At 50.3% G+C, this 15074-nt stretch overlaps 1 protein-coding gene and 1 pseudogene across 14 annotated transcripts in view; both read right to left on the bottom strand.

Annotated features, from left to right (window-relative positions):
- The window catches only part of KIF1B (kinesin family member 1B), a 277895-nt gene extending 265381 nt beyond the window's left edge, over nt 1–12514 (bottom strand). For all 14 annotated transcript variants that reach the window (XM_073603542.1, XM_073603543.1, XM_073603544.1 and 11 more), the window contains exon 1: nt 12362–12514. The gene's annotated coding sequence lies outside the window, so the exon portion shown is untranslated. The remainder of the gene's footprint in view (nt 1–12361) is intronic.
- LOC141111600 (U2 spliceosomal RNA) lies at nt 2654–2816 on the bottom strand (annotated as a pseudogene).
- Nucleotides 12515–15074: the final 2560 nt, after the last annotated feature.

Raw genomic sequence — 15074 nt, 5'->3', positions numbered from 1 at the left:
GCCATTTAGGTCTATGGGGCAGATGTATGCAGCAATTGTGGCTCCCAGGTGGGGGAACATGCCAGAACATTCCATTGTATGACCCCAGGCGGCCATGTCCATACACCCTAAACATGAATGGGGACAGCCCGACCCAGGAGCGGCTGGATCAGGATTCTAATGCAGGACCAGCTCACCAGTATCTGGGTGGAGGTTATGTCTGGGCTGTATTCATTTTGGTTTCAGACATTTTAAATAGTTAGACGTGATAAGAGCCCCAGATTTGACAATTTCAGCCTTTCAACAACAACAGGCCCCACTTCTGTTTACTCATCAAAGGCACCATGTAAAAACAGATGTGAGATCTCCATAGTTTCATCCTTATCAACATCACTGTGACCGCCTCTTCCATGTGATTAATTGACCAGATAACGGACACTTCACAGGCCAAGAGAACCTATAAAGGGTAGGGCTTAGACCAATGATCTCCAAACTGAGGCCAAAGGTGCGACCAAATGTGCGCACTTTTTTGTGCATTTCCACAAGTCAAGTTTAGGGCAGCTTATTAATTTCAATGTGCTGCCCTATAGAACGAGAAATGCTCGCACCATTTTGAAAATCACGCAATACCAAAACTTTTGGGCGCACGTTAGCTCCATGAGTGGGGGTGCCATTAAGAATTCATTGGCACTGCCGCACGTCTGTAAAAGGGCAGTACGTTTTTGTGCATTGCTGGAAAGCGCGTGATTTTGCGTGCATTCCCGCACCGCGATAAGTGTGAACGAGGACTGGCTGCAAAAAGGGATAAGCCTTGCTGTGTAAATACAGAATCTGTAGAAGACACAAAACACAGACGTCTGACCCAGTGCTTAGACACAATGTTCAGATGCAAAGAGAGAGATACAAAGTTAACATTGTTACTTTTTTATTTACTTTGTTTCATGTGACTGCAGATCAAAGCAATGCACTTCCTTCTACATACAATGTAGATTAAACGCTTCACCTCCAGAAGGTTTTACCCTCTTTATGAAAAGGTTTTTTTTTTGAGATTAGGAGCACTCTCTTAAAGTGGTTGTAAACCCACCAAAAAAGCAAAAAAACAAAAAAAAAAAAAAAACAAAAAAAAAAAAAAAAACCTGCAAGACAAAGGCACAATGAGCTAGTACGCATGGCATACTAGCTCATTATGAAATACTTACCTTAGATCGACGCTGTTGCAGTGGTCCCCGTACACCGCTGTGACCAGTAACATGTCTCCAGGAGTTATTTCCAGGTTTGCGGGCTCCGGCGCTGTGATTGGCCCGAGCCACGATGACGTCACTCCCGCGCATCGGAGCCACCGGTCATGGCACAGGCCCTTTAGAAACATCACGATCAAGCCGTTTCTAAAGTGCGCATGCGCCGATAACGGCGCAAGCGTATATGGTGAATATCTCCTAAACGGTGCAAGTTTAGGAGATTTTCACGGTACATACAGGTAAGCCTTATTATAGGCTTACGTGTAGGGAAAGGTGGTAGTACAGGGTTTACAACCACTTTAAAAAGGAGTACTCCTAATCTTAGCTTGTTACCTGTATGAAAGACACCTGTCCACAGAAGCAAGCAATCAGATTCCGAACTCTCCACCATATTTTTTTTTTGTTTTGAAAGCCCATGGCGTGCAAACACACCCAAAAACTTCACCCGGTGCCAAAAAAAAATGTGCACACACAAAGAGTGAAACACAAAAAAGTGCAATGGGTACACAAGTCCTCTAAAATCAGAGGACCTTGCCCTGAATCCCCCAGGGCGTTAGGCTCCAGACGGGGACAAGGGTACTTACACTTGGTCCATCTGGCCGAAACCAGACGGACCCCGTTCTCTGGAGGGCCTGCCAAAACAGACCCACCCAAGTACTAGGTGAGGCTCCCCCGAAGGGAGACCCCATGAGAGAGAGGGCAAACTAAGCCAAAAGGCCATGTCCACCCCTTCCCACGACTTTTAGGGCAGGCCACGAGGACCTGCAACCCTACTCATCACAGACCGCAACAAACCGTGTACAACACAAAAATACAAAAAAGGTGACAAACACAGGCAATCAATAAAATAAAGTGGGGAAGGAATAAGTGGAGAGGAGAGTGAAAAGGTGGCCATTGTGTGAAATAATGACCAGGCCCTCCGACCAGGAATAAAAAAATTCCTCTGGTCCTAGCCAAAAGGCCCGGCCCAAGAGGCAGGTGTTAAAAAAGCGTTTCATATGGTGCAGTGACCGTGGTGCCTCAAATCAAAGTGACCCTCACTCACAGTGATTTTTTGGCACCCCTGGACTACCACTCCAGGAGCACATACTCCATAGGCTTTCAAACCCCAACCCTGACCAACAGCCCAAACCACAGCAGCCCCCACTCCAGGCAGGAAGGTATGAAGTTCTGGGAGCTTGGTGAGAGCCCTTTACCATCAGGCCCCACCGCGCTCCCATCACTCCCTCCTAATTACATTCGGGATTACTAACCGCTCCTCCCTCCCTGCTAGAAAGGAGCCAGTGTTCTGTCCCAAAAAACTGTCCATAGCTAGAGCTACCACAATCTAGGCCAGAAGGCCAGGGACCCGACCCTCTGGTCAGACCCAGATGCAGCACCCACCCTCACCAGGAGAACCCTTCCGGACGGCTCGGACTCAGCCCCCGACGTCTCGGTGGGCGTCCAGACACCAGGACTGCCGAACAGTCTTTCCAGGTCCAATTACACCATTGGATTTGCATGTGCCCTCCCTAGACTCGGAGGTTGCACAGCGCCTCCTCTGGAAACTGATAAGAACAGATACTACACTTGATCTTAGCCAAAAGGCCGAGAAGCGCAAAGACCAAAAAGAGGTGTCCAAGGATGTCAGGGACAAGATTGTAGACCTACACAAGGCTGGAATGGGCTACAAGACCATCAGCAAGGAGCTTGGTGAGAGGGTGACAACAGTTGGTATGATTATTCACAAATGGAAGAAACACAAATTAACTGCCAATCTCCCTCGGTCTGGGGCTCCACGCAGGATCTCACCTTGTGGAGTTTCAATAATCATGCGAACGATGAGGAATCAGCCCAGAACTACACGGGGGAATCTTGTCAATGATCTCAAGGCAGCTGGGACCATAGTCACCAAGAAAAAACTATTTTTAACACACTACACCGTGAAAAACTGAAATCCTGCAGCGTCCGCAAGGTCCCCCCGCTCAAGAAAGCACATGTACAGGTCCGTCTGAAGTTTGCAAATGAACATCTGAAAGATTCAGAGGAGAACTGGGCGAAAATGTTGTGGTCAGATGAGACCAATATCGAGCTTTTTGGCATCAACTCAACTCGCCGTGTTTGGAGAAGGAAGAATGCTGCCTATGACCCCAAGAACACCATCCCCACCATCAAACATGGAGGTGGAAACATTATGCTTTAGGGGTGTTTTTCTGCTAAGGAGACAGGACAACTTCCCCGCATCAAAGGGACGACGGGGCCATAAACCGTCAAATCTTGGGTGAGAACCAGCTGCCTTGAGATCAGCCAGGGCATTGAAAATAGGTCATGGATGGGTATACCAACATGACAATGACCCAAAAGACATGGCCAAGGGAACAAAGCAGTGGCTCAAGAAAAAGCACATTAAGGTCCCGGAGTGGCCTAGCCAGTCTCCAGACCTTAATCCCATAGAAAATATGTGGAGGGAGCTGAAGGTTCGAGTTACCAAATGTCAGCATCGAAACCTTAATGACTTTGAGAGGATCTGCAAAATCCCTCCTGAGATGTGTGCAAACCTGGTGGCCAACTACCATAAAAGTTTGACCTCTGATTGCCAACAAGGGTTTTTCTTCCTCCAAGTACTAAGTCATGTTTTGCAAACGGGTAAAATACTTATTTGATTAGTCACAGCAGAAGCCGATCAGCGAGTGCCGGCCAACGGAAGACTGCCTGTATAAACGACGCAGAGCTCCGTCCTGTCAGTAGGGATGTGGTGGATTATATTTCCCTGCAAAAACACCACACAGTACACATAAACACTAGCTAGGCACACATTAAACTCTTTGATCACCCTAGATGTTTAACTGCTTCCCAGCCAGTGTCACTAGTACTGTGACAGAGCATATTTTTTAGCACCGATCACTGTATTAGTGTCACTGCTTCCCACAAAGTGCAAAAGTGTCAGTTAGTGTCTGATCGTTTGCTGCAATATGGAAGTCCCTATATTAATCACTAATTGCCACCATTACTATTAAAAAAATAAATAAAAATTCCAGTATATATACACGCACCATAGTTTGTAGACGCAATAACTTTTGAGCAAACCAATCAAAATGTGCTTAATGGGACTTTTTTTAACCAAAATCATGTAGCAGAATACATATTGGTCTAAATGAATGAAGAAATTTGATTTTTGCATTTTTTTTTATGTGTTTTAGAGCAGAAAGCAAAAAAACATTTTTTTTTTTTTTTTTGCAAAATTGTCGATCTTTATTTCGTTTTTAGTGCAGAAAATAAAAAAAGCAGAGGTGATCAAATACCTCCTAAAGAAAGCTTTATTTGTGGGGAACATACAAAACATAAAAGAAAAAAAAAAAAAAAAAAAAGTGTAATTTTTAGCCTTTTCACATTTTTTCCCTAAAAAGTTTAAATAATTTTTGGAAGTCTATATTGCAGGAAGATTGCTTTATTTTGCCTAAAATTATATGTATATATAAAATATATTTATAATTTTTTTTTCTTTTTTAAATATATATACACACACACACACACACACACACACACATATATATATAAAATATACAAAGTATATGTAAATTAATAGGTCCAGAGATGAAAAATACAAATTTCTGGCCTATGGGGGGTGTACAGGCATGCAAGCTGAAACTATATTATAATATAATATGAATAGCAGTTGTGAGGCCTATCCCTTATCAGCCAATCAAAAACAAGCTCTCGTTAGCATGACAATTGAAAGCCGTCATCACATTACACAGCACTTTACAGTTCTCTACACCCCCCCCCCCCACACACACACACACACACACACACACACACACACACACCCTTTAGAGCAGGGGTAGGCAACCTGGGGCCCTCCAGCTGTTGTGGAACTACATTTCCCATGAGGCATTGCAAGGCTGGCAGTTACAATTACTCCCAGAAGGAATGATGGTACTTGTAGTTCTACAACAGCTGGACGGCCCCAGGTTGCCTGCTTTAGAGTAATTTTAGGTGAAATATCAATAGCCTACCAGTATGTCTTTGGGTTGTGGAAGAAAACCATGCACACTCCATGCAGACGAAGCTAGGACTGGATCTGACCCCAGAATCTCAGCGCCGATAGGTGAAAGTTCCTGCAAATCTCGGGAATCTGAGCCAGGGCCTGACCAGAGAGCTTCATCCTTCTTGGAAAACTAGGGATGAGCTCCGGCGTGTTCGCATGGCGCACGTGCCGAGCCCGCCAGGAAGTCGGCACGGCGCAGCGCTAATCACAAGCAGTGAGACATTTCCCGATGTGCGGCTGCAGAGATCGGGAAATGTCTCCCTGCCTGTGATTAGCGCTGCGCCGTGCCGACTTCCTGGCGGGCTCGGCACGTGCGCCATGCGAACACGCCGGAGCTCATCCTTATGGAAAACAGTGAGAACGCAATAATAAAACGATCAACCGCTTCTTCTAAAAATGACTCATCACTGGTTCATCTCCACCGGGGCCAATCCTAAGCCTCCTGGTCACCAAAACGCTTCCTGGCTGCCAAAAGGCCGTCAGATCACAGCTGACGTCTCACCGTATCCGAAGCTCATCCTTCATTAATGCATCATCCTGTACCAGAAACATTCGTCTCCTTCCATTCCTACAACCGCGTCAGCTGCCCCTCCTCGCCGTCATCCCGTCTCCATAGCAACCCCATCCATTAGGGCTGTGACATCATGGGAAAGTCATCCCAGACACCTGCCAAACAAACCTGCAGCCAGTGGTTGAACCTCACCACCCCCCCCCCCCCCCCACCCCACACCCCCACCGGCGGGTACGGCGTTCAATTTCCCAGCAGAAAACATAAACGGCAGCGTGTTTCATATGCAAAGCGACTCTTGAAATGAAAAGCGGATATCATCAGCAAAAAAAATCCAATAAATCTAGCACACGGCGTCTGTTACAGTCCAAATTTATCTGGTGACAATGTTGCAACCTGACTCCAAGCCAAAGAGGCCAGCAATGCAACAATGTAACCTTCATCAAATACATTGTATCACCTCCATAACATGCAATGGGGGAGATTTACTAAAACTGGAGTACACAAAATCTGCTGCAGCTGTGCATGGCAGCCAATCAGCTTCTAACTTCAGCTTGTTCAATTAAAGGAGTTGTAAAGGCAGAAGGTTTTTAATCTTAATGCATCTTTATGTGTAGCATTCTCCCCAGCACCCCCTAATTACTTTCCTGAGTCCCATCTCATCTCCACGAATGTCTAAGCCGTCCGGGACACTCCTCCTGATTGGGCTGAGACACAGCAGCTGCGCCATTGGCTTCCGCGGCTGTCAAATTCAGCTAGCCTATCAGGAAAGAGAGGGGGCAGGGGTCCGTGTCTGAATGGACACAAGGAGCTGTGACTCGACTGCTCCCATAGGAAGCTGCTTGCTGTGTGGGCACTGGACAAGAGGGGAGGGGCCAGGAGCAGCAAAGAGGGGAGGGGCCAGGAGCAGCAAAGAGGGGAGGGGCCAGGAGCAGCAAAGAGGGGAGGGGCCAGGAGCAGCAAAGAGGGGAGGGGCCAGGAGCAGCAGAGGGACCTGAGAAGAGGCGGATCCAGGTCATTCTGTGCAAAACCAACTGCGCAGAGGAGGTAATTATAACATAATTTTTTTTTTTTCTTTTTAAACGAGACTTTAAAATCACTTTAATCTTTGACAAAAAAAAAAAAAAAATTAGAAGCCGATTGTTTCTATGCAGAGCTGCACCAGATTTTGCACCCTCTCCAGTTTTAGTAAACCAACCCCATTGTATCCCCTTCATGGAACATAACACAATCATAATATTATGACATATGTGATCATCAAAAAACAAACACCACCAGATCCTTATTATAAAACTAAAAATAACCAATCAATACTAAATTTAGAATAAAATGTATAGTGATGCCAGTGGCCTATAAAAAAAAAAAAGTGCGCAGAAAATGCTTAACGCATCAAAAATTTAGAAATGCTCGGAAATGTTTACAGATGTGTGACAAAATAAATGTGAAGATCCACAAATCAGATAAAAAAGTTGGCATTTAGACAATGAGGGGTATTTGTAGCCTACAGATCTCTCCATTGAGCCTCGGTTCACACTTGATGCCGTGCGAATTTACAGCAAATTTGCTGTGGATTTCGCACGGCATCAAAAACGCAACCCGTTCCTGCGAACCGATTGTGGAGTGTACGTTAAAGCAGAGCACCACCCAAAAGGGGAAGTTCTGCTTTTAAGCAAATCCATGGCTCAAATTGTATCCCAGAGACACCGCATGAAGTTTGCACGGGAATTTGCTGCGATTCCTGTGCGAATTACATGCGCTGCATCACTGTGAACCCGGGCTGATGGAGAGCCCACAGCGGCTGGAAGATCTGACAGCCATGCAATCATCCTGTAAAAAGTCGGTGGCATAAACATGTGCAACGGCTTCAGCCAAGCACCCCTGTTTATACACTAAGCCACCGCACCAGCCAAGCATCCCTTTATACGCTGAGCCACCGCACCAGCCAAGCACCCCTGTTTATACACTGAGCCACTGCCGCAGCTAAGCACCCCTGTTTATACGCTGAGACACCTCACCAGCCAAGCACCCCTGTTTGTACACTGAGCCACCGCACCAGCCAAGCACCCCTGTTTGTACACTGAGCCACCGCACCAGCCAAGCATCCCTTTATACGCTGAGCCACCGCACCAGCCAAGCACCCCTGTTTATACACTGAGCCACTGCCGCAGCTAAGCACCCCTGTTTATACGCTGAGACACCTCACCAGCCAAGCACCCCTGTTTGTACACTGAGCCACCGCACCAGCCAAGCACCCCTGTTTGTACACTGAGCCACCGCACCAGCCAAGCATCCTTGTTTATACGCTGAGCCACCGCACCAGCCAAGCACCCCTGTTTATACGCTGAGCCACCTCACCAGCCAAGCACCCCTGTTTATACGCTGAGCCACCTCACCAGCCAAGCACCCCTGTTTATACACTAAGCCACCTCACCAGCCAAGCACCCCTGTTTATACACTAAGCCACCTCACCAGCCAAGCACCCCTGTTTATACGCTGAGCCACCTCACCAGCCAAGCACCCCTGTTTATACACTAAGCTACTGCAGCAGCTAAGCACCCCTGTTTATACGCTGAGCCACCTCACCAGCCAAGCACCCCTGTTTACACGCTGAGCCACTGCACCAGCCAAGCACCCCTGTTTATACGCTGAGCCACCTCACCAGCCAAGCACCCCTGTTTACACGCTGAGCCACTGCACCAGCCAAGCACCCCTGTTTATACACTAAGCCACCTCACCAGCCAAGCACCCTGTTTACACGCTGAGCCACCTCACCAGCCAAGCACCCCTGTTTACACGCTGAGCCACTGCACCAGCCAAGCACCCCTGTTTATACGCTGAGCCACCTCACCAGCCAAGCACCCCTGTTTACACGCTGAGCCACTACACCAGCCAAGCACCCCTGTTTATACACTAAGCTACTGCAGCAGCTAAGCACCCCTGTTTATACGCTGAGCCACCGCACCAGCCAAGCACCCCTGTATATACAGTAAGCCACCGCACCAGCCAAGCACCCCTGTTTATGGACTGCGCTACCGCACCAGCCAAGCACCCCTGTTTATACACTGAACAGACACTCCTGGCCCACCCGTTGAACTGGGATGTAAAATGAGTTCTGAGGGTTAAAAATGAGAATATCTGAATATTATAAGACTGGAAGATGGCGATCACGGCGCACAGGCCCGAGCCTCTAGGAACTGATGGGGGATAATCAGAGATGATAACTAAACACTATAAAGATGTTTTATTGTAACGATTGACCCCGGATTGTGAGCGGGGGAGGCGGCAAGGCCTGACAACCGGAGACTGCTGCCATCTTGGGCTTTCACTTAACATGGCTGCTCAGGGATGGAGTCCAGGAAAACATCTGTAAGGCTCATTTGTCCCGGCAGAGCCGGCAGCTTTCTATGACGGATCAGATGTCTGCTTATGTTGGAATAAAATATGGATGCAGAAAACTCCCCCCCATGGAATCAGGATGGCAGAGTAAGGGGAATGGATTCGATCGGCCATACCTCTCTGCAAACTGATCGAGTCATTTGTAGGAATCGCCTGGAGGGGCTCACTGACTGCTGAAGGGGTTAATAAGACACTGTAGGGGGGGGGGCACCTCGGGGAAATGCACCAGAAAACAAGAGCAAGCCAGATCTGCAACACCCAGGGAGAGAGGAGTCCCAGGCCTGCCCATGGTGCCGGACACTCCATCAATCCCCTCCCCCCCCAGGAAATAAATCTCCCAGGAAAACAGAAACTGCAGGCTGTGTGTCTGAGAGGTGACTTCATACGGAGGGGGCGGGAGGTGAGGGGTTAATGAAGAGAGACGGGTGGAAAACCAGCATAGGCCTGAAATAACATTACTGACACCCCGAGTCCAGAACTGACACCCCAATCAGTGCAATCCACTGCAGAGCGCAGGATCCCTCTGTGTGCCTTCCTATATCCTGATTGGAGATCTCTATCTAGGTGTGATCTCTACACAGACTCCCCATCAGAGATATCAAAGGAAGAGACAAGAGAGAGGAGATGAGATGCAGAGATGAGATAAGACAAGAGAGATGAGATGAGAGAAACTTATGAGAGATGAGATACTGAGAGAGGGAGAGAGAAAAGTCATGTGATATATAGAGAGAGAGATGGACAGATATTGGACGGACAGACAGGTGTAATATGAAGAATAGTGGATGATGTAATAGGTGGATGATATGGGGGGGGGGGTTGGGATAGGTGGATGATATGGGGGGGTTGGGATTGGTGGATGATATGGGGGGGGTTGGGATAGGTGGATGATATGGGGGGGTTGGGATTGGTGGATGATATGGGGGGGGTTGGGATAGGTGGATGATATGGGGGGGGTTGGGATTGGTGGATGATATGGGGGGGGGGGGGTTGGGATTGATGGATGATATGGGGGGGGGGGGGTTGGGATTGGTGGATGATATGGGGGGGGGTTGGGATTGGTGGATGATATGGGGGGGGTGTTGGGATTGGTGGATGATATGGAGGGGTTGGTATAGGCGGATGATATGGGGGGGTTGGTATAGGCGGATGATATGGGGGGGTTGGTATAGGCGGATGATATGTGGGGGGGGTTGGGATAGGTGAATGATATGGGGGGATGATATGGGGGGGGTTGGGATAGGTGGATGGTATAGGCGGATGATATAGGGGGGGTTGGGATAGGTGGATGATATAGGGGGGGTTGGTATAGGCGGATGATATGGGGGGGGTCGGTATAGGTGGATGATATGGGGGGGGTCGGGATAGGTGGATGATATGGGGGGGGTTGGGATAGGTGGATGATATGGGGGGGGGTTGGGATAGGTGGATGATATGGGGGGGGGTTGGGATAGGTGGATGATATGGGGGGGGGTTGGGATAGGTGGATGATATGGGGGGGGGGTTGGGATAGGTGGATGATATGGGGGGGTTGGGATAGATGGATGATATGGGGGGGTTGGGATAGATGGATGATATGGGGGGGTTGGGATAGATGGATGATATGGGGGGGGGTTGGGATAGGTGGATGATATGGGGGGGGGGTTGGGATAGGTGGATGATATGGGGGGGGGTTGGGATAGGTGGATGATATGGGGGGGGGGGTTGGGATAGGTGGATGATATGGGGGGGGGGTTGGGATAGGTGGATGATATGGGGGGGGGGTTGGGATAGGTGGATGATATGGGGGGGGGGTTGGGATAGGTGGATGATATGGGGGGGGGGGTTGGGATAGGTGGATGATATGGGGGGGGGGGTTGGGATAGGTGGATGATATGGGGGGGGGGTTGGGATAGGTGGATGATATGGGGGGGTCGGGATAGGTGGATGATATGGGGGGGTTGGTATAGGTGGATGATATGGGGGGGGGGATGATATGGGGGGTTGGGATAGGTGGATGATATGGGGGGGGTTGGGATAGGTGGATGATATGGGGGGGGGTTGGGATAGGTGGATGATATGGGGGGGATGATATGGGGGGATGGGATAGGTGGATGATATTGGGGGGGGGATGATATGGGGGGATGGGATAGGTGGATGATATGGGGGGGGGGATGATATGGGGGGTTGGGATAGGTGGATGATATGGGGGGGGGGAATGATATGGGGGGTTGGGATAGGTGGATGATATGGGGGATGGGATAGGTGGATGATATGGGGGGTTGGGATAGGTGGGTGATATGGGGGGTTGGGATAGGTGGATGATATGGGGGGTTGGGATAGGTGGATGATATGGGGGGGATGATATGGGGGGTTGGGATAGGTGGATGATATGGGGGGGGGGGGGAATGATATGGGGGGTTGGGATAGGTGGATGATATGGGGGGGATGATATGGGGGGTTGGGATAGGTGGATGATATGGGGGGGATGATATGGGGGGTTGGGATAGGTAGATGATATGGGGGGGGGGATGGGATAGGTGGATGATATGGGGGGGGGATGGGATAGGTGGATGATATGGGGGGTTGGGATAGGTAGATGATATGGGGGGGGGGAATGATATGGGGGGTTGGGATAGGTGGATGATATGGGGGGGGGGGAATGATATGGGGGGTTGGGATAGGTGGATGATATGGGGGATGGGATAGGTGGATGATATGGGGGGATGGGATAGGTGGATGATATGGGGGGGATGATATGGGGGGTTGGGATAGGTAGATGATATGGGGGGGGGATGGGATAGGTGGATGATATGGGGGGGGGATGGGATAGGTGGATGATATGGGGGGGGGGATGGGATATCAGACTTCTGGAGAATCATCATCTCTCATATACAGATATCTGATCATCAGCCGTCACCCTCCTCCTCACCGGACAATGATTGTACAATTCTCACTCATATATAATCAGAGTACAGTAATGTCCTCCTTGTCATCTGTCACCCACATATCACCCGGAGTCCTGTCATCTGTCACCCCGGGGTCACCCAATGTGCTGTGAGCCCCCCAGATGACGTCATGTGGGTGTCGGTGAGGATCGGGTGACATCCCACCCCCATTTGTTATGATGGTCGCAATGACGTCATGTGACGTCACCCAGTCGCGATGCCACACCCCACCCTCTATCACGATCACCTCCCGCGATAGAAGGACGGCCCAGCTGCCATGCGGACTCACCGTGAGCAGGGGGCGGCTGTGGCTGCAGCCATGGAGGGGAGAGGCCGGGACCGTGCGGCACTGTGCAGGGAATGATCCGTCCTCCTCCGCTGACTGACTCTGACTGAGGCCCCCAGAGCCCAGCCAGCGCCGGAACGCCCCGCCCGCCTCGCCGGAGTGACGGCCCTCATGACCAATAGTCGAGCCAGCTGGGCATCAGAGGGCCAATGAGAAGGCGAGAGGGGGGGGCGGGAGGTGACGTCCTGGTCTGCGGAGATTGCGGATGCGCGTAGGGAGGGGAGACTGCTGCCCTCTGGCGGTCGGGATGGGGCGGTGCGGCAGAGGCGGCCGGTGCAGACGCAGCATCAGCACCAGTTTATGGGAGTAATAAAGAGAATGCCGGCTGTGATCCCCACCCGGGGCTGGGGGGAGGGGAGCCATACAATGGACACGTGACTAGGTGCAATGGGAGCATAGCAGGGGGGCCAGGACCCCCACCCAGAGTGCAGCTATAGGGGAGGGACCCCCAGATCGCAGGAGGGGGGACCCCCCCAGAACTCAGGAAAGGGGACCCCCCACCTGAAAGCAGGAGAGGGGAACCCCCCCCACACCCAGAACTCAGGAGAGGGGAACTCCCCACCCTCCCAAAACTCAGGGACCCCCCCATCCAGAATGCAGGAGAGGAGAACCCCCCACCCAGACCTCAGGAGAGGGGACCCCCCCTACCCAGAATGCAGGAGAGGAGAACCCCCCACCCAGACCTCAGGAGAGGGGACCCCCCCCCAGACCTCAGGAGAGGGGACCCCCCCACCCAGAATGCAGGAGAGGAGAACCCCCCACCCAGACCTCAGGAGAGGGACCCCCCCACCCAGAATGCAGGAGAGGGGAACCCCCCCCCACACCCAGAACTCAGGAGAGGAGAACTCCCCACCCTCCCAAAACTCAGGGACCCCCCCATCCAGAATGCAGGAGAGGAGAACCCCCCACCCAGACCTCAGGAGAGGGGACCCCCCCTACCCAGAATGCAGGAGAGGAGAACCCCCCACCCAGACCTCAGGAGAGGGACCCCCCCACCCAGAATGCAGGAGAGGAGAACCCCCCCCCCAGACCTCAGGAGAGGGGACCCCCCCACCCAGAATGCAGGAGAGGAGAACCCCCCACCCAGACCTCAGGAGAGGGACCCCCCCACCCAGAATGCAGGAGAGGGGAACCCCCCCACCCAGAATGCAGGAGAGGGATCCCCTCCCACCCTCCCAGAACTCAGGAAACCCCCCACCCAGAACGCAGGAGAGTTGGCTCAAACTTGTCTTGCATACACACAGTCACACAAATCTTGTCGGAAATTCCGATCGCTAAGAACGCGGTGACATACAACACGTACAACGAGCCGAGAAAAATGACGTTCAATAGCCAGTGCAGCTCTTCTGCTTGATTCCGAGCATACGTGGAACTTTGTGCATCGGAATTGTGTACACACGATAGGAACTTACGACAACGGATTTTGTTGTCAGAAAATTTGAGATCCAGATCTCAAATTTTGTGTGACGGAAATTCCAATGGAAAATGTCCGATGGAGCCTACACACGGTCGGAATTTCCGACAAGAAGCTCTCATTGAACATTTTCCGTATGAAAAACTGAACGTGTGTACAGGGCATTAGAGTTAGCAGCAATAGTTAGGGTTAGCAATAGTTGTTAGGGTTGGGGTTAGCATTTTTAGGGTTAAGGTTAAAGTTAGGGTTAGCAGTAATTGTTAGAGTTAGGGTTGGCAGTATTGGTTAGGGTTGGTAGTAATTGTTAGGGTCAGGGTTAGGGTTAGTAGTAATTAATAAGGTTAGGGTTAGTAGTAATTATTAGGGTTAGGGTTAGCAGTAGTTGTTAGGATTAATTTTTAAGGTTAAAGTTAGGGTTGGTAGTAATTGTTAGGGATGTGACTTTACAGTCTCTGGCATTCAAGTAGCATCAAAGTAGTGGAGGAACCTTTGTGTTCAAAGCTGCATATTAGGGCCCTTTCACACTGGGGCGGCGTCGGCGGTAAATTAGCTATTATTAGCAGTGTTTTACCGTCGGTATTTGGCCGCTAGCGGGGCGGTTTTGCCCCCTGCTAGCGGCCGAGAAAGGGTTAAATACCACCGCAAAGTGCCTCTGCAGAGGCGCTTTGCCGGTGGTATAGCCGCGCTGTCCCATTGATTTCAATGGGCAGGAGCGGTATACACTCCGCTCCTTCACTGCTCCAAAGATGCTGCTAGCAGGACTTTTTTTCCCGTCCTGCCAGCGCACCGCTCCAGTGTGAAAGCCCCTCGGAGCTTTCACACTGGATACAAAGCAGCGGCACTTTCGGGTAGGTTTGCAGGCGCTATTATTAGCGCAATAGCGCCTGCAAACCGCCCCAGTGTGAAAGGGCTCTTAGGGTTAAGGGCTAGGGTTATCAGTAATTGTTAGGGTTAGTGTTAGTAGTAATGGTTAGGGTTAAGGTTAAAGTTAGGGTTGGCAGTAATTGTTAGGGTCAGGGTTAGCAGTAATTGTTAGCGTTAGGGTTAGCTTTCATTTTTAGGGTTAAAGTTAAGTTTAGCAGTAATTGTTAGCATTCATTTTTAAGGTTAAGGTTAAAGTTAGGGTTAGTAGCAATTGTTCGGGGTGTGACTTTACACTCTCTGGCATTCAAGTAGCATCAAAGTAGTGCAGAAACCTTTGTGTCCAAAGTCGCATGTTGGGGTTAAGGGCTAGGGTTATCA

The sequence above is a fragment of the Aquarana catesbeiana genome, linkage group LG10, assembly GCF_042186555.1.
Source record: "Aquarana catesbeiana isolate 2022-GZ linkage group LG10, ASM4218655v1, whole genome shotgun sequence".
Classification (NCBI taxonomy): domain Eukaryota; kingdom Metazoa; phylum Chordata; class Amphibia; order Anura; family Ranidae; genus Aquarana; species Aquarana catesbeiana.
Note: the sequence above shows the minus strand (reverse complement) of the source record. Positions and strands in the feature narration are given on the sequence as shown.